At 63.8% G+C, this 23,053-nt stretch overlaps 1 long non-coding RNA gene across 1 annotated transcript; it reads left to right on the forward strand.

The window, feature by feature from the left end:
- The first annotated feature begins 15,194 nt into the window (after positions 1-15,194).
- Positions 15,195-15,965, forward strand: LOC131278315 (uncharacterized). The gene is made up of 2 exons (XR_009185663.1): positions 15,195-15,263; positions 15,682-15,965. It is a non-coding gene; the product is annotated as an uncharacterized lncRNA (long non-coding RNA).
- The last annotated feature ends 7,088 nt before the right edge of the window (positions 15,966-23,053 follow it).

The raw sequence follows: 23,053 nt of genomic DNA on the forward strand, positions 1-23,053 counted from the left end.
AGTAAGTTCCAATTCATCTAGACAGTGGAGTTAGTATTAGGACATTGTTTAAAAGCATGAGACCATTTTTAAAATTTAAATTTTTAAAAAAGTTTTCCAAAATGGACAGTTTGAGATTATTTTATGAATCCCCAAAAGAGAAATACTACGTTTGTAAACTAATCTATTCCTCCGATGTGATACCCTTTGACTGCACTCAATTCAGCTGAGGGCCTTTAATTAGGGTACCTGTTAAGATCGCTTTTATAGGACTTTGTCATTAAGGTGTGACTCAGGTTCAGGTCCCGCCCCCTTACTGGGTCTGATATACACAGATTCCTCAGACAAACAGACACAAGAAGAACGAGCTCTGACATTTTTGATCCTGCCACGTGACGAGGCCCCGGGGAGGGGTGAGCTGTTTTCCTGACAGCTCACAGCGGAACTTGGGAAGAGAGCGGGACGGCGGAGATTGATACAGGAGGCCCAGAAAGAACCAAGTCCTACGCCAGGAGAGAGAGGACCCCAGGATCGCTTAAACCCCAAGCCCCAAGAGGCTGGGCCCACGGAGCAGCAGAGGAGGCGGTAGCCTGGTGGGAAGGCTGGACCCACAGAGGTGGGCGCCATCGTGCCTCCCCACATGGCCACACCCTGGGATCAGCCGTCGATGACTTTGGTGACAAAGCACCTTTGACGGTGCCTCGGTTTGGGCTTTCCATGCCTTTGGACCTGTAAGCTTTTACCCCAAATAAATCCCCTTTATGAAGGCCAGCAGATTTCTGGTACTCTGCCTCGGCAGCCCTTTGGCAGACTGAAACAAGAGCCATCGAGCAACCGTGACGCTTCCCTTCCCCGTCTCCTGGTGCTTTAGTCTGCCAGGCTGCCAAGGCGCTGTACCAGAAATGGGCTGGCTTTTACAAAGGCGGTTTATTAATTTATAATCTCACAGCCCCAAGGCTGAGCAAAATGTTCCCGTCAGGCTCTCTGCCTGAGCCGGGCTGGCCATCCTGGATCCTGCCTCATGGCCGGGCGCAGTGGCGGCCGCTGCCGTCTCGCCTCCCCTCCTGGTCTCGTCTGTTCAGCTTCTGGCGTCCTCCCGCTTTCCCTCTGCCCCCGTGGCTTTCTCTTTCCCAGGTTCCATTGATTTCAGCCTCTGGCTTCCAGGACTTTCTCTCTCCCTCAGCATGATGCTTTCCAGGGCCATCTGGGCTGCAGCAGGTGTCACAGTGGTACCCATTCGTGTGTGGGCACTCGGGCAGGTTGACAGCTTGAAGCTTTTCATGGATCCCAGAAAAGAGCCTGTTCTGGGAGCTGATCCATTCCCATGGGTCCCTGTGACTGGATTCAGGGCCCTTTGGCTTCAGGGAGGAGGGACCCTCTTGCTGGATCCTTCATAAACAGAGGACCGAGAGCAGAGCCACACGGAGAGAGAGCCTCGCGGACAGAAGGCGGGGCCTGGGGGCGGAGCCTGGAGGCCGCGGAGCACAGCGCGGGACAGGGGCGGAGAGGCCAGGCCACCGAGCAGCTCGAGGCTGAAGGGGAGAGGGCCAGCGGACTGGGAGGGGCCCCGTGTGCCCGGCCGCCCTCAGCCGGGCTCCCGAGCCGGCGTCTTCATTTATTTATTTGTTTATTTTTATTTATTTATTTCTCTCCCCTTCCCCATCCCCCCCCCCCAGTTGTCTGCTCTCTGTGTTCATTCTCTGTGTGTTCTTCTGTGTCTGCTTCTGTTGCTGTCAGCGGCACGGGAATCTGTGTTTCTTTTTGTTGCGTCATCTTGCTGTGTCAGCTCTCCGTGTGTGCGGCACCATTCCTGGGCAGGCTGCACTTTCTTTTCGCGCTGGGTGACTCTCCTTACAGGGCGCACTCCTTGCACGTGGGGTTCCCCTACGTGGGGACACCCCCGCGTGGCACGGCACTCCTTGTGCACATCAGCACTGAGCACGGGCAGCTCCGCACGGGTCAAGGAGGCCCGGGGTTTGACCCGCGGACCTCCCATGTGGTAGATGGATGCCCTAACCACTGGGCCAAGTCCACGTCCCAAGCCGGCGTCTTTAGATGCTGCTGCCACGTGCCCGGCCGCCCTCAGCTGCCACTTGTGAGAAAGCTTCTCTGGTGAAGCCTTGCTTGGACCCTCCCTGGGCCTCAGAACTGTGAGGTTAACCCAGTATCTTCCCACTGTAGGGACCGGCCCACCTCTCGGTGTGGCGTGGGCAGCGCTGACTGAACTGAAGCAGGCAGATTCCACCTTGGGCTGTGGTGACTCATGCCGCTGTGAACGCTGGTGTGTGAATGTCTGTCCGAGCCCCAGCTTTCAGGGTATTGGGTGTGTGCCTGGAAGTGGGATGGCCGGCTCCTTTGGTAGTCCCGTACTTTGCTTTCTGAGGGGCCGCCATCTTGCTTTCTGCGCCATTTTACCCTGTCTCTGACAAGGCGCTGGGTCCCGGTCTCGCGGCATCCTCTCTAGCACGCGTTATTTGCCGTTTTCTGAGGGAGATGTTCGTGCAGTCATCTCTACAAGTCCCTGCCAAGAGCAGAGAGCACGGTGTGGGCAGGCTGTGGCGTGTGCCCATGGGGACGCTCAGAAGCCGGCGGCCATAGCACCCCATGTCCCACGGCATGTTCCGGGGCTATGCCACATCCTGCCATTACCTGTTATCAAAAGCGGGCTGAGGGAAGCAGCTGCGGTTCAATTGATCGGGCTCCCGTCTACCATATGGGAGGCCCTGGGTTCACATCCCGGGGCCTCCTGGTAAAGGCAAAAGCTGGCCTGTGCGCCGCGGAGAGCTGATGCAGCAAGATGACGCAACAAGCAGACACAGAAGAGCGCACAACGAATGGACACAGGGAGCAGGCAGCAAGCAAGCCGCAAAGGGGGGAATAAATAAAAAATCTAAAAAACTTTTAAAAGTAGGCTGAGATGACCTGAGGTGGGGAGGAGAGCTGTGCTGAGCCGGGCTCGCCCCGGCTGGCCGCTCCCCGGGGGAGGAGTGATGAGGGGGCGTCCCCACAGCACTAAGGAGAGGGCTCACAGAGGCCTCGGGCCACTGCGGGCAGCTGCCCTGGCCGGGGTGTCTCGGTGCCCACTGCCCTCATGTCAGAGCTGGGCAGCGCGCTTCAGCTTTTAAAACCAATCTCGTTTCTTAACAATGGAGTTTTTAGGAATTCCGTAATCTGATGTTCACTCACTCTGCTGTTCTTTCCTTTTTTTTGTGTGTCACACCAGTGCTTCTCCCCTGCGTAGTTGAACCCCTCCGTGATCCAAAACTTCCACAAAAATGAAGCCTGGTATACTGCCAAATTCAATTAGGAGGAAAATGAAACAGTGTTGTCAGGTCTAAAGATTAGAAAGAGAATACGTAATAATTTAGAAAAACTAAAATAAAGTAAAAAATAAATTGGGGTATTAAAAAATGAAAAATATGAAACTTTGTTTTTGTCGTTTTGCCTTCCGTCACAGTAGCAGGTGTTGCCCTGCGTGTACAGTGGCAAGGCAATCTCTCCCGTTCCTTCCTCAGTGTCTACATCCTTTTTTTTCTTTTAATTTTGTCTTCTAGAAATTGTTGTTCACAGTAAAGTCACACGTACAATATAGGAGACTCCCATATACCCAACATAAACCCTTTCCCCCTTCCCCAGCAATCATCTTTCTACATGTGGATGTTGTATTTGCTACAGCTGGTGTACCGATATTGAAACTTAGCCACTAACCATGGCTCCATTATGGCTTACATTATGCTTTATATTTTAGACTGTACACTTCTCTGAATTTTTTTATTACATTATGGTTTATATTTTAGGCTTTACACTTTCATAAACTTTTGGTGAAATTTAACCTGGCTTATATCCATCGTTGCACAATCTTGTGGAACACTTCCATGCTCCCCGGTTACCCCTTTTCCACCTATTCTACTCCTCTCTCCCCCTCCCTCGGGGCCCACAGTGACACCCAAGCTTCAGTGCCTGAAGGACAGGATTCATAGATACTTGCAACAATGCTGAGGTTTGACACTCTAGCCCGTCCTCCCCCTTGGGGAGCCACCCAGGCTCTCGAGAGACCCCCTCCCCTCTGTTTGAGAACATCAGGCCCACCCAGGATGGGGGTACAACACCTTCCTGCTCGTTGTGTGTGTCTCCACCCGCTGATATGACACACTACGGCAAGACGGGCGCTCACACACGCCCTGGAAGCTGGCCCAGGTGCAGTAAATTCAGGAATTTTATGTTTACTCACTCCCCTGTTGTTTAGCTGAACCTCTCCAGCTCCAAACACAGAGACGCACAGAGACACTCACACACACACAGACACTTACACACAGGCACACAACACACAGGCACACACAGGCACACACAGGCACACACACACAGAGGCACACAGGCACACAACACACACACAGACTCTCACACACATAGGCACACAGACACACACAGGCACACAACACACACATAGACACACACAGAGGCACACAGACACACACAGACACACAGACACACAACACATTCAGACACACACACAGACACACACAGACACACAAGGCACACAACACACAGACACACACAAGCACACACATAGGCACACACAGGCACACACAGGCACACAGGCACACACACACAGAGGCACACAGGCACACAACACACACACAGACACTCACACACATAGGCACACAGACACACACAGGCACACAACACACACATAGACACACAGACACACACAGACACAACACATACAGACACACACACAGACACACAAGGCACACAACACACAGGCACACACAGACACACAACACAGACACACATACAGACACGCACTGGCACACAGGCACACACAGGCACATACCACACACACATAGGCACACAGGCACACAGACAGAGACATGCACATGGACACACGCAGATACTCACACACAGACACACCTGGGCGGCCAGGTGGGATGGCAGGAGGGAGAGCAGGTGGGGCAGACAGCCCCCCACCCCAAGGCCCCGGGAACAGTCGGGTCCCGGTCAGGCCCTGGACCCGACCCCTCCCCAGGGGCTTTCCACCTGCGGGAGCCACGCTCAGGCCATTCTCGTGCAAACCCTCTGAGAGTGGGCACACACACTGGATTCGGGGGGCTGTTCCGGCACCGCCTCCTCTTCCACGGGCTCATCGGCTCCTCGTTTGCGTGAGGACAGCCCCAGGCTGGCGGCCCCTCCCTCCCCCCTCCCCCACCTTCCCCACGTCCCTCCCGCCCCTGCCCGAGAACCTGCAGGCATCAGGGCAGAAGGGAGCCCGGCAGCCCCCCTCGGGCCAGGCGGGCTCACCCGGGGGCAACTTGGTGCCGTGGGGCGCTTGCCAATGTCTGCAGATGCTGGTTGTCACAGCTGGGCGGGGCAGGCTGCCCCCAACACCTGGGCGGTGGAGGCCCGGCCAGGGCTCCGCCTCCTCCACACCTGGACACCCCAAAGGTGACCCGGCCAGGGCTCCGCCTCCTCCAAGTCTGGACACCCAATAGTGACCTGGGCCCAAGGCTCGCGGAGCCAAGGGCGAGAACACCGCGGCCATCCCAGCTGGGGACAGGGCTTTCCACGGGGTTCTGTGTGAAGACTCCTGGGGAGAATGAAAGATGCTGTGAACGTGGGAAAGCATGGGCGCTGGAGGGAGCGGACATAGGGATCCCCTATTTTGTTTTTATTCTCCCCCCTGCGGCTTGCGTGCTATCTTCTCTCTGTCCATTCGCTGTGTGTTCTTCTGTGTCTGCATTTTTTAATTTATTCCCCCCCTTGTGGCTTGCTTGTTGTTTTTTTTTTGGCTCTCCGTGTCCATTTGCTGCACGCTCTTCTGTGTTTTTTTAACTTGTCTCCCTTCTTGTTGTGTCACCTTGCTGAGTCAGCTCTTTGCATCACTAGCAGGTCAGGCGGCACTCCGTTATCGCTTGTGGGCCGGTGGCACCCCATGGCGCTTGGGGGCCGGTGGCACTCTGCGGCGTGCGGGCGAAACTGCCTTCACCAGGAGGCCCCAAGACGTAAGCCCAGGGCCTCCCATATGGTAGGCGGGAGCCCAACTGATTGAGCCACAGCCACTTCTCAGATCCCGTGTATTTTTATGTAACATTTATATAATCGAAGTATCTTTTAAAATTTTTAAAAAGGAGAAGCCAGGGGAGAGGGTGGAAAGCCAGGGGCTCTCCAAGGACCCGTCCCCTTCGCCTGCCGTCCCGCGAGTCAGGCCTGGGTCCACCATGGCTCCTCTGGCCTCATGGAGGTGGTGAGCAGACGTCCTTGGGGGCCACGGGGGGGCCGCGGGAGGCGGGCGGCGTCTAAACGGCTGCCCCTGCCAGCAGGAGCCCTCATCACCACCCTTCTCTGCTTGGCGCTCCAGGTCCCGTGGCCCTTACCTTCGTGGCACGGAAGAGCTGCTCCGGAGCCTGGGCCTGTCTGGGCAGCACAGGGGCCCCCCGCCCCCCTCCCGCCGGCACATCTTGCCCCAGGAAGAGCAGTGGCCGCTGCGGCGCCTCCAACGCTGGGGAGCAAAGGCTGCCTGGAACGCGCACAGGCCCCCTCCTGCGCCTTGAGCCCCTCTTGGTCCCGTTCGGGGGGCGCCTGTCTGAGCCCTGGAGGTGGCCTCCTGGGACCCCGGCACCCAGAGCCCGTGGGCATCTCCCCGGGGTTCGGCCCACGGTGGGTGGGAGGAGACGTGGGGGTCTGAGATTTGGGCAGGGGCTGCTCCACCGCGGCTGTGGGGAGGCCCCTTGTCCCACGGGGTCTTCCGAGAAGCAGGACGGCGAGGACTTGGGGCGCGGCGGGGGGAGGGGCAGCTCCCTGCGGACCCCGAGCCCGCTACCGTCTGGAGCTGTTGGGGCTCACGCTTTGCTTGTTGGGGTAAAGCTTTGAGACCCCTCACAACCTCCCCCAAATAGCCATGCCAAGCAGTCCAGACGAGGCCCAGAGCTATATTACGTATCAAAAGGCCACAGAAACCAGCTCCAACAGTTGGTCAAAGGACACGCTGAAGAAACTGCCTTTCCAGAGGGACGCACCAAGCAGGATCGAAACGGAACACTTCAAAGGGATTCACGATAGACCTACAACGGAGCTTGCCGGTGGCCAAATGGACAGAGGGATCCCTGAGAACCCCCAGCCCCAGGCTTCTATCCAAGTGGGTGATTCCAACATGAACGCGCTACCACGAGACCAAGCGGATCCCGGCTCGGTTCAGGAACCGGCGATTCAAACTGAAGCAGCAGCAGCAACGACAGCGATCACGAACGAACCCAAATCAGATCCTTCGAGCCAGGAAGGAAGTGTTCCCCTGCCCAGAGCAAGCACCAATCCTTCTTCCTTTTTCCCTGTGGCGTCACATTCCTGCAGCGCCCTTCCCCCTCGGGCATTAGGCGCTTCCAGCTGGGCATGGGGCCCTGTTTTCCCTGAGCACCCACGAGTAACGCCCACATGCAGTACCCACAGTTGGGAAGTCTTACGGCCACAGTTCCTGCTCTGTTCCCTGATGATTACCACAGATCCCAAATCATGGATTTGTACGGTCTTCCTGAATGATGGGATTTCCTGTTCTTCCTTCAGCTGTCTATCTCAGTATCTCTCACCCGGAAGACCTCAGCCAGTACAGGGTGACACTCTCAGCAACTGTGCTGGTCCAGCTGCAGGTCTGTCTCCAGAGCGAGCCTGGTCCGCCAGGACAAGCCACGGCTTTGACTTACCATGCAAGACACAGCATGGGGTTCCAGTTCCTTCCAGTTCCCTCCAGTATGGTGGACTGTGGATACCTGTATCAGAGTGCTAATAAATACCAGGCCTTACAGAAGTAGGGTCTGCCCACCTCTTGCCAAAAAAAAAAAAAAGACGAGGCCCAGCAGTCGGCGAGGCCAGGAGCCCTGGCCGCCCCAGGATCACCGCCCCCTGGGCACCCCTACCCTGGCAGCAGGGCTCACGGCGGCCACGTTCATTTTTAAGAACCCAAAGGAACAGGCCATTGCCACTCTGGCGTGGCTTGTCCTGGCTCTTGTTTTAGCCAAAACCTGCAGAGAGGAAGGGAGATGTGACCTCAACTGTTTGTCTGTTACTTGCGCTATCCCCGGACGCAGCCAACAGCTGCTTGACCAGCAGAGGCTCGTTCCGTTCACACCGAAAGGAATCGGCAGCGACGGTCCCGGCTGCCGTGGCTCCGTGGTCTTGGGCCCCCTGCTGTGGCTCCATGGTCTCGGCCCCCTACTGCTGTGGCTCTGTGGTCTCAGCCTCCTGCTGTGGCTCTGTGGTCTCAGCCCCCCTGGATACTGTGGCTCTGTGGTCCCTGCCTCCCTTGTTGCCATGGCTCCATGGTCTTGGGCCCCCCCCACTGCCGTGGCTCTGTGGTCCCAGGCCCCTGCCATGGCTCGTGGCCTCAGTCCCCCAGATGCTGTGCCTCTGTGGTCTCAGCCCCCCAGTGCCGTGGCTCTGTTGTCTCAGCCCCCTGCTGTGCCTCTGTGGTCTCAGCCCCCCTGGATGTTGTGGCTCTGTGGTCTCTGGCCCCCTTGTTGCCGTGGCTCCGTGGTCTTGGGGACCCCTGTCATGGCTCTGTGGTCTCAGGCCCCTGCTGTGGCTCCGTGGCCTCAGTCCCCCAGATGCTGTGGCTCTGTGGTCTCGGGCCCCAGCTCCTCGCGGCTCTGTTGGCGCCAGGATGGCGGCTCGGGCATTCCGGTGGCAGGGACGAGGAGGGAGGGAGCCCAGGGCATTAAGGGCGCAGCTGGCAACGCACCCGCCCATGTGCCACCTCTGCTGCAGGGGAGGAGGGGGCGCCCCAGCTAATACTGGGGCTCATGTCACAGTGCGCCCCAAGGAAATGTGAATTCTTACTCTAAGGGATGGAGGTGACAATAGAGCAACACCGGGAATGAAGTGACACCACTGGATTATATATTTGAATACGGTTCAAAGGGGAAACATTAGGGTATGTGTGTTACTAGAATAAAAATTTTTAAAAAACAACATAGCATACCCTAAACTATGGGCATAATTGTAATGTGTCATCCATTATAACAAAGGTGCCACACGAACACAGTGTTAATAATCGGGAAAATCGTGCATGGGGGATGGTCTACGGGAACTTTGCATTTCCTGCAGGATTTTTTGTGCAGCCCCAAGTGCTCTAGTGGTCTCTAGCGCAGTCCACTCCTTTGACACCCAAATACCCGTGTGCACCCTTCTTCCCGGTCACAGACACCCACCCCTTTCCCGAGGGAGGCACCCCACAGACCCCCCAGCCCCTGGGTCTAACTCATGTTCCAGGACCTTTCCACGCGGATGTGGCCGCTCAGGACCCAAGACGAGGTGCCCCGCCCTGCACTGCCAGCACCACGATGGATGGAGCGGGGACAGAGAAACCCCACAAACCTCCCCGTGGGAAAGGGGGCGCTAGGAAGCACGCAGGGTGGCAGGCTCACAGCAGCTGGCCGGCGCCGCCCGGTGCCCTCCCGGCCGCGCGGGGCTCTCTGGTGGCCCCGCGGCAGCCGGGCACAGCCCTCTCCCCCTCCCCTCCGCGCCCAGGCCCTCTCCCTGGGAACTTCATCAGCCACTGCCTTCCTGGGCCCTTCCCAGGTGGCCTTGGAGGACCACGCCCTCTCTGTACGACTCTGCAGAGCAGGTGCTGCTTGTCTGGGGGCTGGGGGCTTTGAGCCCTGAACAGTCTCAGAGTTCACCAGGACACACCTGGCCTTTCTTTGGCACTAAAACTACAAAATAACGTTTTTCTCCTGTCCCATCTATGTACAAGTTTCCAGAATAATAGCTCTTCTTTGGCAGAGCTTTTAGATCAGAGAAATTGTTTTACTCCCTAGATCTGGAGCCCTGCCCACCTCCCAGCCCCCTCGGATTGGCCGCAGCTCCCCGGAGACCACGTGGACCAGCCCGTGGGTCGGGGAAGCCCGCACCCAAGCCGCTGCCGGCCGACGCGCTGTCGAGGGCGGCAGGCCCTGCGCGCGTCTCTGGCCGAGGCTTCAGGCCTGCACATCTGCCTTCAGCTGCCCCGCTCAGAGCTTGGGCACAGAGGCCTTTCCGGGCCCAGCAATGGTCCAGGCCGCCGGCGTGCCTGGACGGCGGCTGCAGGCTGGGAGCGCCACACTTTGCAAAGCGCCAGTTCCCCTTCTCGCTGCTTGCAGGAAGGAGTGCCTCCCTGAGCTCTGCGAGAAGGGGCCAGGCCAGGCTCGTCCTCTGAACTTCACTGCCGATTTCCTCGTGTGGCCTTCTCAGCTACAGCTGGCAGCTGGACAAATCTCTCTACCACATAGTGAGACACCGGTCCCCAGGCTGCCATATCTGCCCTCTCTGCCTGCTGCCTGGGGCCGCTACATGCCAACGCCACATTTCAGAGCTTGCTGCTGCAACACTCCACTTCTGGAACCAAATTCTTTATCAGTGGGATAGATTCAACTGCATGGAGTCAAAATAATACAGCAGCAGCTATATCAAAAGTGGTTTAAACGCAGCCCATGTTTGGTTTATCTCATCTGAAAGTCCTAAGACACATGATCTGAGCCCTGTAACATGTCTCCACAGTCATCAGGGACTCAGGATTCTTCCACATTGCTGCTCCTTCAACCTCACAGTCCAACAGGGCTGCTTGAGCAGCAGCCATTACATCTGCATTCCAGCCAATAGGCAGTCCTTCACTCAGTCACAACACAGTCTTTTATCAAACACAATGGGTTCCGCTAATAGTTGGGGCTGTTGTGACTAAGGGAGAAAGACTGGAAGGCTGTCACAGCTAACTACATCTGCTACAACCACCCTTGTGTTTCCGTCAAAGAACACAGGACAGCGCCCTCCTGTTACGCAATGACCTGCTCAGACTGCGCACCTGCCGGTCTAGACCGCAAGCCCCCGAGGGCCCAAGGGGTGACTTTCCTTCTCCTTCTGCCTCCAGGAGCCTAGAGGCCGCCCATCAGTGAAGGGACAGCGTTGGCTCAACCCGCGCTGGTGGAGCTGAAGCCGCTGCACCGGGGACGCGGGCCAGGGCCTCCCCCCGCCCCGGGCAACCTTCCACCCTACCTCGACGCCTCTGTCCTCCCGTGTCCCCCCAACGCCAGCCTCGTCCTGGCTGTAAACCCGGCCCCTCTTACGGGATGGCTTTCCTCTCTGCACCCCTCGGGTGATTCCAGAGCCTTCTGGTAAGTTCTAGATGGAGGGACCAATTACCCAGCGGCAAGAGCCGCCGCCGCTGGCCTCCCGAGGACTCGAGCAGGCAAGGACCGTCCAAAGCAGGGAGAAGCTCGTCCACCATGGACAGACCCACGGCCTCGGGGACGATGGGGAGCCGGGGAGGGGGGACACGCCCCAGCCGCGCCCAGAGGCCAGGGGTCTCCGCGTGGCACGACCCGGCCCCTGCAATTTCTCTGTGCGCACAGAGGCCGTGGGGGGCCCCAGCCTCTCACTGCCCTGGCCCTGGGGACGTGACTCAGCAGTGGAAAATGACGACAGTAAATTATCCCAGACAGGACAGGGTGGCCAGGGGAGCTCGTCCTTGCTGTCCAGAGCCCGTCAGCGCCGAAAGCGTCAGCGATGCAGATATGACGGGGGTCACCGTGACGCTTCGTCCTGGAGGTGCACATGCTAAACGCCGCACATGCTAAAAGCCGCACATGCTAAACGCTGCACATGCTAAACACCGCACATGCCAAAAGCCGCACATGCTAAAAGCCACACATGCTAAATGCTGCACATGCTAAAAGCCGCACATGCTAAACGCTGCACACGCTAAACGCTGCACATGCTAAAAGCTGCAGCCCCGCTCTTGAGGGCAGCCGCACACGTCGTGCCCACGCCCGGCTCACAGCGCTCGCCTGGAGCGAGGCCCGGCAGGTGTAAGGGCTTCTTCCACGGCGGGTCCCAGAGGAATCGAGGAATTTTCAGGCACTCTCAAAATATCCCGCAATTAGAGGTGGTGCTCAAAAGGGGTGCACTGCGAGGTCTGAGACTCGTTTCACCAAAGAACGAGGTGTTTATGAAAATGGTAAAACATGCCCGGGGGCCTGGCCGCTGCGGTGGCTTCAGCGTCAACCAAGGCCGTTCAGGAAAGTCCAGCCCGGAGGAAGCCACGGAGGAGCTTGGCTTCGGCTCCTGTCAGACGGACCGCGTGAAGTCCAGACGTGGAAGGGTTACGGCGACGTGTGTCCCAGCCAGGGAGACCCTTGTTGTCAGTTCAGACCCCAAGACCCAGCAGCGCGCCCGCTCCAGTGAGCTCAACACGGCAGAGAGAATCCACCTGTCCTTCCAGGGCCAAAGGCAGGCATTCCAGGGGCAGAAAGCCCCCCAGTGTCCCCCAGGCCCCACCCACCCAGGGCTGCCCAGCCCCCACCCCCAGCACCCCCAGGCCCCACCCACAGCCAGGGGTGCCCATCCCCCACCCCCAGTGTCCCCCAGGCCCCACCCACCCAGGGCTGCCCAGCCCCCACCCCCAGCACCCCCAGGCCCCACCCACAGCCAGGGGTGCCCATCCCCCACCCCCAGTGTCCCCCAGGCCCCACTCACAGCAGGGGTGCCCAGCCCCACCTCCAGTGTCCCCCAGGGCCCCCCCACAGCCAGGGGTGCCCAGCCCCACCCTCAGCGACCCCAGGCCCCATCCACCCAGGGCTGCCCAGCCCCCACCCCCAGTATGCCCCAGGGCCCCCCCACAGCCAGGAGTGCCCAGCCCCCACTCTCAGTGCCCCCAGGCCCCACCCACACCCAGGGCTGCCCAGCCCCCACCCCCTAGGGCCCCTGGTCCTGCCCCCACCCAGGCTTGCGCCTCCCCCCCCCCCCCCGGGGGCTGTGGTCCATTCTCTCCTCTCCCTCCCCTCTCCCCCCACCCGGGCTCCCCCAGCTTCCCCCGTCCAGGACACACAGGGCCCCTTGGGGGACAGAGAAGTCCGTCCCCCTTGGTACGCTGCCCAGCATTTGCGAACCCCTGTCCCTGCTGGGGGCTCCGGTGCCTCCAGAGCTCCTGGGACTCCGTCCAGGCCCCGGTGCCCGCCAGGCCCCTCAGCGGAGGGTCGGGGTGTGGGGAAGACCCCAGAAACTGTGCAGGTGAGAAGCAGCAGAGGAGCTGGGGGGGGCTGGCCTGTCCCCACTGAGGTCCCGTTTCCTCTCGCCGTCGGTGAGCCCAGGACGCTCCACGCCCCCGGGGCCGCCCCCTCCCCAGCAGCAGAGCCCGAGCCCCGACTCCGCAGGTCTCCCCGCGTGAGAAGCGAGTGGGAGGGCCGCGGTGAGGGACCTGCCGCCGGCCAGGCACGGCGCGCGGGGGTCTGCCCACGGGGGGTCTGCTCACATGGGGTGTCTGCCCACGGGGGTGTCTGTCTGCCCACGGGGGTGCCTGCCCACCAGAGTGTCTGTCTGCCCACGGGGTGTCTGCCCACGGGGGTGTCTGCCCACGGGGGGTCTGCCCACGGGGGGTCTGCCCACGGGGGGTCTGCTCACATGGGGTGCCTGCCCACCGGGGTGTCTGTCTGCCCACGGGGGTGCCTGCCCACACGCGCTGGGAACGTGCAGGCGCTGGTGCCCGGAGGCCGCGTGGCTGGCGCTCCCGCTCCTGCTGCGTGGAGGCACCGCCCTTCGGGGCACGAGCCGCGCGTTCCCAGCCGTGCCCAGGCTGCGGCCCAGCAAGGGCCTCGGCGTGGGGCTCCGCGGCCCCAGGGACCCGGCCCCTGCCCCGCAGGTGCAGGAGCGCAGGGAAGGCCCGGGGCTCAGGCCAGCAGGACCCGGGGGCCTCCCGCGCCTGGAACCACGGGCCCGTGGTGGAGCCCCTTATGCTAATTAATGACGCCATTAAACTCCCGGCCCTGGGCTGACGGGGTAGGCGCCGCCCTGGGCGCCCGGGGCCTTGGGTGCTGCCAGCAGCCTGCACCCCTCCCGGGCTCGCTTGTCCTGGGCTCCGAGAGGCCCTCACTTAGTAAACTACAGCCCGTCTGAGCACCAGGAAGATTCCAGAAGCCCCGCAAAGTTCCGAAACGCCCCATTGTCGGCCTCCCCCGGCAACTCCCCCCCTTTATTCCCCCCGGGGCTTAGTGCTCCCCTTTCTTGGGCGGAGCTCCTGGGGCCCTTCCCCTTCTGAGGACCCTCCCTGGGGAGGCCACTCTCCAGAAGTTTCCTCTACAGTGGAACAGACAAGAGCTGGGGCCACGCAGGTCCCTGAGGGTCTCCGGGAGTTAAAGAAGAAACAGCAGCTGCTTCCACGTCGCAGCGTACCCCAGGCCTGGGGGGGGAGCGAGTGCTGTCTGAGCTCCTTCCACCTGCCAGGCCCCGCCAGCCCTGGGGGCGGGGATGTGGCCTCCAGGGAGAGGGGCGGGGCAACAGGGAGAGGGGCGGGGCAACAGGGAAAGGGGTGGGGCAACGGGGAGGGGGGCGGGGCAATGGGGAAGGGGCAGGGCTGCAGGGAAAGGGGCGGGGCAACAGGGAAAGGGGCGGGGCAACAGGGAACGGGGGAGGGGTGTGACCCAGGAAAAGGGGAGGGAGTGGGGCAATAGGAAAGGGGGAGGGGCCGGGTCAAGGGAACCGGTGGGGGTGGGACGGGCCTCGGGGAAGGGCTGCGTGCCCAGGAGGGGCTCTCACTGGCCGCGGTGGAGGCTGTGGGGGGCTCAGGTCAGCGCCGGCGGCCACGGGCTGAGCTGGGCTGAGGGACCCCGGGCATCCTGGGCAGTCGCTGAACCAGCGTGGATGCAGGAGCAGCTCGAGGAGAATGCAGGGGGTTGAACTTGACTCCATTATCTCCCCTTTCACGAGACCATCAGGGCGCAGCAGAGTGTGGCCAGGCCGGGAGCCACGCCGCAGCCCACGCAGGCCCCGCGGCCACGCGCCCACAGCGGCCACGCTGCCCCGTGCGCCCACGGCCCCCGCCAGCCCAGGGCCACCTCGATCACCAGGCACTCCTTCAGTCTCCAGCCGCGAAAAGGAACGCGGCGAGGGGCTGCCCTGAACAGGGATTTAGGGCTCAGGTGCTGAGGCGGGGAGAAGGGCAGGGCGGTGACCCCTTCTCCCTGGGGACCGCGGCTTCTGGCCTGTGGCTGTAGGATCGGGGACCCCCGCCCGGGCGGGGCCGCAGCTGAACTGGCCTCTCCCAAAGGTCCCGTTTAAAGAGCGCACGCCCCCAGGGACGGGCCAGTCCAAGCATGTTTTCCGGGTTCAGAGCCCCCGGCCACCACCGCTACGCCCCCTCCTCCCATCCAAAGGCGGGAGCTGCGACAACAGAGGTGCAGCGCCTGCTTCGTCCCCAGCGGCTGCTGCTGACGTCCACGCTGCCCGCGGGAGGCGGCAGGCGAGCTCACCTCCTGGTCAGCCTTGCTATCCAGGTGCGGTCGGGGCTGAGGCTTGGGGGTGAAGGTTTGCCCAAGTCGCACGGCAGGAGGGTGGGTCTGGGGGCGGCCTGGCCACCGCTTCCCCCTGGCGCAGCCCTGGGGCCGGGCAGCCGGTGTCCCGGGGGCGATGGGGCGGGTGACGGACCAGCGAGCTCGGTCTCCTCGACTTAAATCATGTTCAGATGAGATCTGGTGGGGGACGCTGTGCCAGAGGGGGCGGGGGCCCTGGCAGGTTGGTGAGGGGGGCGCCAGTGCCACCTGACCCAACCCTCTATCACAGTACTCCTCCACTGGCACCTTCTGGCCAGTGGTACCCTAGACGAGTCTACTAGGAAGTCTCTGGGTAAGATTCAGTTTCTCTGATAAGGCCCTCTTCCCACCAAAGCCAACCCCTCCCCAATTCTGTCACCAGAAAGCAGATGGGAAGGCTGGAGCCACAGCAGCCATTTTGCATCACTGAGGTAAAGGTCAAGAAAATAGCAGATTCTCCAGCGATGAGGCCTTGATGTGTTGAATCACAGCTGGCAAGTCTGTCTCTGGACTCTCACAACGTGATAAACAACAAGCTCCTCTCTAAGCTCTTCTAGGTGGTTGTTTACCCCATGAACTTGCAGCAGCGCACGTTTCTTACTGATATCCGTGGAGTTGGTTCTGTTCAAAGGATTATAATACATTTCAGAGCCAATCAGATCGCCACTACTTCACACGGGTCCAAAATTATAAGCAGATTTCCCAAGGCAGTGAGAGACGCGGCACCCCGTGTTGCAGGGAGGGCGCCCAGGCTCCCTGGCTCTCCTCAGCCAGCCCTAACTGACCACTGTCCCCACCAGGCACCACACAGACGCCCGAGAAGCTGGAGATGGTGCGGCCGCGCGGTCACACCTGCTTGTGGTGACAGCGAAGGGCAGCCAGGCAGGGGGGCGCGGCCGGTGGGCGTGGGCTCGTGGGTCACCCGCCGCTACCCTCGGTCGTGGTGTGGCTCCCCATCGTGGCCACAGCCCGGGTCCCAGGCCCAAAGCCAGGGCGAAGGCCGCGCAGCCTCGAGGGCCGCGAGGGGTCCCGGGTGGCCTCCGGTCCGACTTCCTCCTGATTTCCAAGAGCAAGTCCAGGGCTGGGCCGGGGGGTCCCGGGCACGGCTGGCAACGGCAGGGCTGGGCTGGGGCCAGGTCCCCTCATGCCTGCCCGCGGCCCTGTCCACCCCTCCCCACGTGCGCCCGAGGACCCGGCGGGAGACCAGGTGTGCGCGCTGACAAGGCCACAACTCCCCGGGCGGTGACCGGGGTGGGGGCAGCACCCAGGGTTTTATTAGGGGGGACACCGGTGGGAGGGAACGCAGGGCGGGGGTGGGCTGAAGCTGGGAGACCGTCGGAGGGTGGGGAGGCAGGTCTGACGTGAGGGAGGGAGGGGGCTGGGGGCGAGCCCCCGGGGGGAGGGGTGCTGGAGGGCTGGGGGCGAGCCCCTGGGGGGAGGGGCGCTGGAGGGCTGGGGGCGAGCTCCAGGCTGGGGGGCAGCCCCAGGGCCTCTGGCCAGGCCACGGGGTCCTTGAGCTGTGGTCGGCCGGCTGATACGCCCCCGTCACCCGGGGTTGGGCCTGCCTCAGTTTCCCTGCCAGCCTCGGCCCCTGGTGGATCACAGGGGCCTGTGGTCACACGTTCCCCGGGTGGGAGGCGGCCCCAGCTGCGTTTCTCTGAACGGCCTCTTCCCAGGCCCCCCGATTGCGATTTACTCCGTGCAGAGCAAGAGGCCGTGGGCGCTCGCACCCGTGCACAGGCGCACACCCCTTCACGCGCGCACCTTCTCTCTGGAACGCCCACTCTTCTCCCCACCCCGCCGTGTCCAGGCGCTGCGAGCCGCCGCCCAAAGAGCCAGGCCCGGCGGGCTTCCCGGGGCAGCGGCTGGGACCGCAGCCTGCGGCCGGGTCTGACTCGGCTTTCAATAATTTGGATGACGTGCCACCAACTGACACATAGAGGGAATTCGTGTAAAAAAAAATCCCGGCTTTTGGCTTCTCTTGGAAACTTGTAAGATCTGGCACAGCTTGGTCAGGTCTGCGGCCCAGCTGTCCCCCTGGAGTGGTGGCGTCCCGTGGCCCCACTCCCCGCTGCTCCCTGCTGCCCGGCCCCGGGGGCCCGGCGGCGCTGCCCTCCACCTCGTTCCCGCCGTTGGCCTTCCCGTACGTGGTCCCTTCCTGGTTGGCGCCGCAGCGCCTGTGCCCGCTGGTTCCCGTGCCCGCTCTGGGCGGGCAGCTGCGAGGTGGACGGCGGCTGCCAGCACCTTGGACAGAGCCGGCGGCACGGGAGGGGCTCCCAGACCCTCAGGAGGGAGTGCGTGGAGAGGCGGGGGCAGGGGAGGGGCCCAGCGGGGCCCGCGTCCTGGGGGTCGCCCCACGGCGGCGGCGGCGGTGGGCGCTTCTCTTCCCAGTGGCCTCTCGCTCCGCCTGTCCTCCCCTGGGACCTGGGTGTCCTGCCAAGGGCGGGTCCCCGCCGCGTCCCGGCTCAGTGCTTTATAACGGCCGGCTCTGTTCCCCGGCTGGGCCCTTGGCGGCCCGTCTGGCCGTTGGACTGCGGGGGTCCCTGGCGGCTGGACAGGCTCCCGTTCCCTCGGGCAGCCGGCCCGGGGCACCGCGTCCCACGGCCACGAGAAGGGAGGGCGGCCGGGGAGGGGCTGAGCTCAGGGGCTGCCGGGGACCCCCGGTGTTTCCTCGGCTGCGAGTGCAGACCACCCGAGCTGGTGCGCATTAGGACCCGGGCCCCCAGGGGTCCCCCCAGAAGAGGCTTCTGCATTGGTCATGCTGAGAGGGATGGAGAGGAGAGGTGGGGGGCTCCCTCGGCGCCGTCCTGCCTGCCGGGCTTGCTCTCCGGGGAAGCAGGGGCCCGCAAGGTGGAAAGAGGGGCACGCAGCACTGGCCAGAGGCCCCGGGGTGCCCCCAGCACCGCGCCCAGGCCCAGGAACCCGTCGGTGTAGCAGCTCCCCCCGACTGTGATGTGTGGACCCACCCGCCGCCACCCCCACTGAGCCAGCATTCCAGGGTCCACCGGCCTCCCTGGTGAAGGACGCGTGGCGGGCTGGGGCGGGGGGCGATCGCGCCGCCGTCCATTCCCCTCCGATGGTGCGCAGGCGCTGTGGCGTCTCCCCTTCCAGGCCGGGCGTGTCGCGGCCTCCTGCGCGGGCCAGGGTGCCAGCGGAGGCGGGGCGGGCAGGGCTGACTGTCCCGTCCCCGCCGCACTGCCCGTCTCAGGGGTTTCCGGCTCCCCCCGCTCTGTCCTGCCCTGCCGGGGGCTTTGGTGGACGAGAACGGGGAGGGGCGGGCAGGGGCGGGGGCCGCCCGGGGCTGCGAACTCGCGATTCGAGATCGAAACGCTCTTTGGCAGGCCGGCCCCGGCTGAGGGGAGGTGGGGGCCTGGGCGGGGAGCCCCCGTTCGTGGGGGGCACGAGGCCGGCATTTCCAGCAGCCGACCTGGGGAGCAGGCCCCACGGGTGGGACCTCAACGGCCACGGCACGGCCGCGGGGCTGCGCGCGCCGACCCCGTGAACTTGCCATCAGGAAGCGCGCCCTCGTCCGGGAGTCCGCACCGGCGGCCTTTGGCGAACGGAGGCGTGGGCTTCCGGCACGTTCCCTCGTGCTAAGGGGGGCTCGGCTTCGGGTCCTGCTGTGGGGCGAATCGTGTCCCCAAAGCGGGTCAAGAGGGAAGCACCTGGAAAAGGGGCCTCTGAAGACGTGGTCAGCCTGAGGCCGCGCTGCCCGGCCCCACCACGACCAGTCCTTGTGAGAGGGGATCGGGCACAGGCGGGCAGATGATGGAGGCGGACGGGCGGCCACGGCTGAGCATCCCGAGGGCGGCGGCAGCCGTGGGAGGAGGCGGCGGCCCCTGGGGAGCACGGCCCGGTAGCCCCTGGCTGTGGCCGCCGAACCCCCGCGGCCGTGGGAGAGGAGATTCCTGCTGTGTGAGGCCCCCAGCTTGCGGCAGCCGCACTTGGACGGGGGCCAGGGAAACCGAGGCAGGTCCCAGGGCTCTGCACCTGCCTCCTCCCCGTCCCCTCCCCCGCTGCCGAGGGCTGGACCCCCACCCTGCACAGAGCCCGGCTCCCGGGAAGAGCCCCCCAGGGCTGGCCGTGGACCCGAGGCCAAGGGGCGGAGCCTCGGGGCGTCCCCGGGGGGCGGCCTGGGACGAGTGCAGCGGCTTCCTGGCTGGAATCCGCCCGGCAGCCCGGGCCAGTCGGCACTCGGGAGCTTGAGGCCTGGGCCGGAGCAGGACCCGGCCGAGAGGCCCGCTGGCAGGAGTTGGCTCGAGCGGAGGTGGGGCTGGACCCCCAGGGCCGGGGGGCCGGGGAGCTCCCTCAGGCCTTCACGGCCAAGGCCTGGCTGGGGCCTGCCAGGGACGAGGCCACGAGGCCGGACGGTGCTCACTGACCGTGTGTGCCCGTCCAAGCCACGGGCACCCCCCTGGCACCGAGGCCAGTGCTTGACCCAACAGCCGGACACCACGGCCCTGCCACGCTGACACGTGACAAGAAACCACACGCTTCCCAAGTCCCCACGCCCCAGGCTGGGAGCCGGCAGCCCGGGCTCAGGCCCTGTGCTTCTGCGCGGTCGAGACACTCACCCTGTGTGGGCTCCGCAGGGTGCCGGGTAGGAGGGCCTTCCTTTACAGGGGGGCCAGCCGTGACCTTGGGGCGGCCAGGTGCCTGCCTGAGCTGTAGGCGGGGCCTCGGGCAGCCAGGTGCCTGCCTGAGCTGTAGGCGGGGCCTCGGTCAGCCAGGTGCCTGCCTGAGCTGTAGGCGGGGCCTCGGGCAGCCAGGTGCTTGCCTGAGCTGTAGGCGGGGCCTCGGGCAGCCAGGTGCCTGCCTGAGCTGTAGGCGGGGCCTCGGGCAGCCAGGTGCCTGCCTGAGCTGTAGGCGGGGCCTCGGGCAGCCAGGTACCTGTTGTGAGCAGTAGGTGGGGCCTTGGGCAGCCAGGTGCCTGCCTGAGCTGTAGGTGGGGCCCTGGGCAGCCAGGTACTTGCTGTGAGCTGTAGGTGGGGCCTTGGGCAGCCAGGTACCAGCCGTGAGCTGTAGACGGGGCCTTGGGCCAACCAGCAATGACATTTGGGGGGGGTCTGGGTTGCGAGGTGCCAGTGGACCTCTGGAGGGGCTGGAGACAGATCAGCGTGTGGTCAGTCAACCACGCCTTCCCGATGGACACGAGGCTCAGGTGAGCCCCGGTTGCTGATACTCTGTGCCTGTGGTCGCACTGGTGCTGGGTCAGTGACGTTTCCCCATGCCACGGAGAGGGCACAGGGGAGCTGGACTTCACCCACATGCCCTGCCCTGGCTCATCGGACCTTCCCGGGTACTGAACGCCACTGTGAGAACACAGCTTCCCTGGGCCTGAGAGCCCTTCCGGCGGACGCCCACCGAAAGGGGAGCCCCCAACTCGCAGCTGGAGCCAGAAGGGGGAGGGGCCCTGGGGGGCTGTGCCCCTCGACTCTGCAGTGGCCAAGGCGCTGGGCTGTCCCCCCGTGCCCACCTGAGCCTTGGCCCATCTGCAGCCGAGCACCGGTGCCCGCTCGGCGGGCGGCGGGGGCCTGGGGGTAGAACGCTGACCTTGCCCACTGCCTGTGCCCAGTGCCCAGCTCCCGGCGGGGAGGCCTGTGTGGCCCCATGGCTACCCCGGGCAGCCGCCTCTGTGGGGACCCTGGAGCCCTCTGCTCCCCACAGGAGCTGTGATTCCGCTGGCATCGCAACGGGGGGACCGCCGCCCAGTTTTCCCTCTGTTAAAAGACCCTTAGCGTGAGACGTGCAGCAGCAGGCAGGGGCGGGAGAGGCCGGGAGGCCCCCTGCCCCCGTGCCCTCCCCCCAGGGCCTCCGCCCTATCAGCTGAGTGACCTTGGGTGCCTGGCTGGGTGACCTTGGGCAAAGATCTCTGCAGCCAGGCCTGGCCTGAGGGCTGTCTTGGGCAGTCCCACGCGGTGTGTGTGCACATGTGACGGCGCTTCAAAGATCACAGACAACTCTCAGCGTCACCACACCTGACCAATGAGAGGTGACCCCGAGCATGCTAGCACCACGTTATCGAGCCACTGTCCTGAGTCCTGGAGGGCCCCCTCCTCCCAGGGACCCGGGGTGAAAACGCAGCCTGCCCGGCGGGCGTTCAGGGGGGGCCATGGGCACGGGGAGGTTAGCGGCCCCGTGGCCAGGTGGGTGGTGCTGGGGTCGTCCCACCCTCGGAGCCCTGGGCCCTGAGGAGCCCGCCGGCCTGTGGGGGGCCAGGACGGCCCACGGCAGGGCCCTGGGGGCCAGTGTCTGAGCCCGAGGCCCACGGCCGGGCAGGGGAGCTGCCCCCAGCTCTGCCCTTCCCCCCCGGGACAGGCCCCCACCTGCCCCTCTGGCCTTGGGCCCCCCTAGAAATGGTGGGGGCCGGTGGATGCCCTCTAGGCTGCCCAGACCTTGGGCACGGGGGTGCTGAGGGGGAGAAGGAGCCTGTGCCCCAACCCCCCTGCTCACCTCGACGGTGGCGGCCGCGTCATGTCCGCGCAGCAGGTGCACTGCTGCTCCTTCAGGGACTTGAAACCCAGGAGGGGGCAAAGGGGGCACTACTGGCGAGGGGCAGGAAGTGGGAGCAGCCAGGCAGCGGCTGGCCGGGTCCGGACCCCTGCCACGCCCCACTCCCCCACTCCGGCCAGCTGCCCCTTCTCCCGGGCTCTCGTTCTCAGGCTTCCCTCCTCGGAACTGCCGTGTCCGACAGGTCACCGGAGTCCTATGGGTCGTGTGGCCCCAAGAGAGGGGCTGGGGTCCCATCTGCCAGGACTGGACCCACCCCTGCCTCCAGCGCAGCTGAGAGAGAGGCTGGGGGCCGGGCGCCACGCAGAAGCCCGTGGCCAGGGCTGGCAGGATGTGGGGGCCTGCGTGCATTACTGCGCTGGCGGCTGGGGCACCACGGCAGGTGCAGAGGTGCTGACGTCGCCCTTTTGCCCACGCAGTTGTCGGGGGCAGCCCCTCCGCCCCCAGCTGGCAGCAAGAATTAGACGAGCACTTATTTAGGAAGTGGTCCACCCAAAGGGACCCCCAAGGCCTCCCCGGGTGACGTGGCCCGGCTCCTGGGTGGGCGGAGCTGCCCAGCCTCCCTGCCCCCAGGACCGAGGCTGGCTCACCCCACCCGCCCACCTCTCCCCACGCTGCCCCGGGCCAGCCGCGCGTCCCTGTCGTCACGGAGCCTTCCGGAACCCCACATGCCATGCGTGCACGGCCCCCGAGGCCCACCTGCCCCTGTCGTCTCCTGGTTGCAATGCTCCTTTCACCCTCTGGTTCCCACGGCTCGGTGGAACGCGGAGACTTGCCGGTGGGCAGAGCCTGCTAGCCCCCGTCTCTGCACCTGCGCAAAACCCCGTACCTAGGCCCTGGCAAAGGTCAGGAGACCCCAGATGTAAGCCCCTTTCCAGGGCTTCCCCAAGGGGGTCTAAGCCTGGCACGGACCTGTTAGACCTCGGGGGCTGCGACCTAGCCTGGGAGGTCAGAGGCCTTGGGCTCCCAGCACTCGGCCCCAGGCCCCCCGGGGAGCCCCCTGCCCACTGTCTCGGCTCCTGGGCCCTGTCTGAGCCCCAGGTCCCCCTGGGAGCTCCTGCTGGCCATCCTGGCTCCCAGGAACTCGGTCCCAGCCCCCCCGGGGAGCCCCCTGCCCACCGTCCTGGCTCCCAGGAACTCGGCCCTAGGCCCCCCGGGGAGCCCCTGCCCGCTGTCCCGGCTCCTGGGAACTGTCTGGGCCCTAGACCTCCCTGGGAGCCCCCTGCCCACTGTCCCAGCTCCTG

Source organism: Dasypus novemcinctus, chromosome 4 (genome assembly GCF_030445035.2).
Source record: "Dasypus novemcinctus isolate mDasNov1 chromosome 4, mDasNov1.1.hap2, whole genome shotgun sequence".
Classification (NCBI taxonomy): Eukaryota; Metazoa; Chordata; class Mammalia; order Cingulata; family Dasypodidae; genus Dasypus; species Dasypus novemcinctus.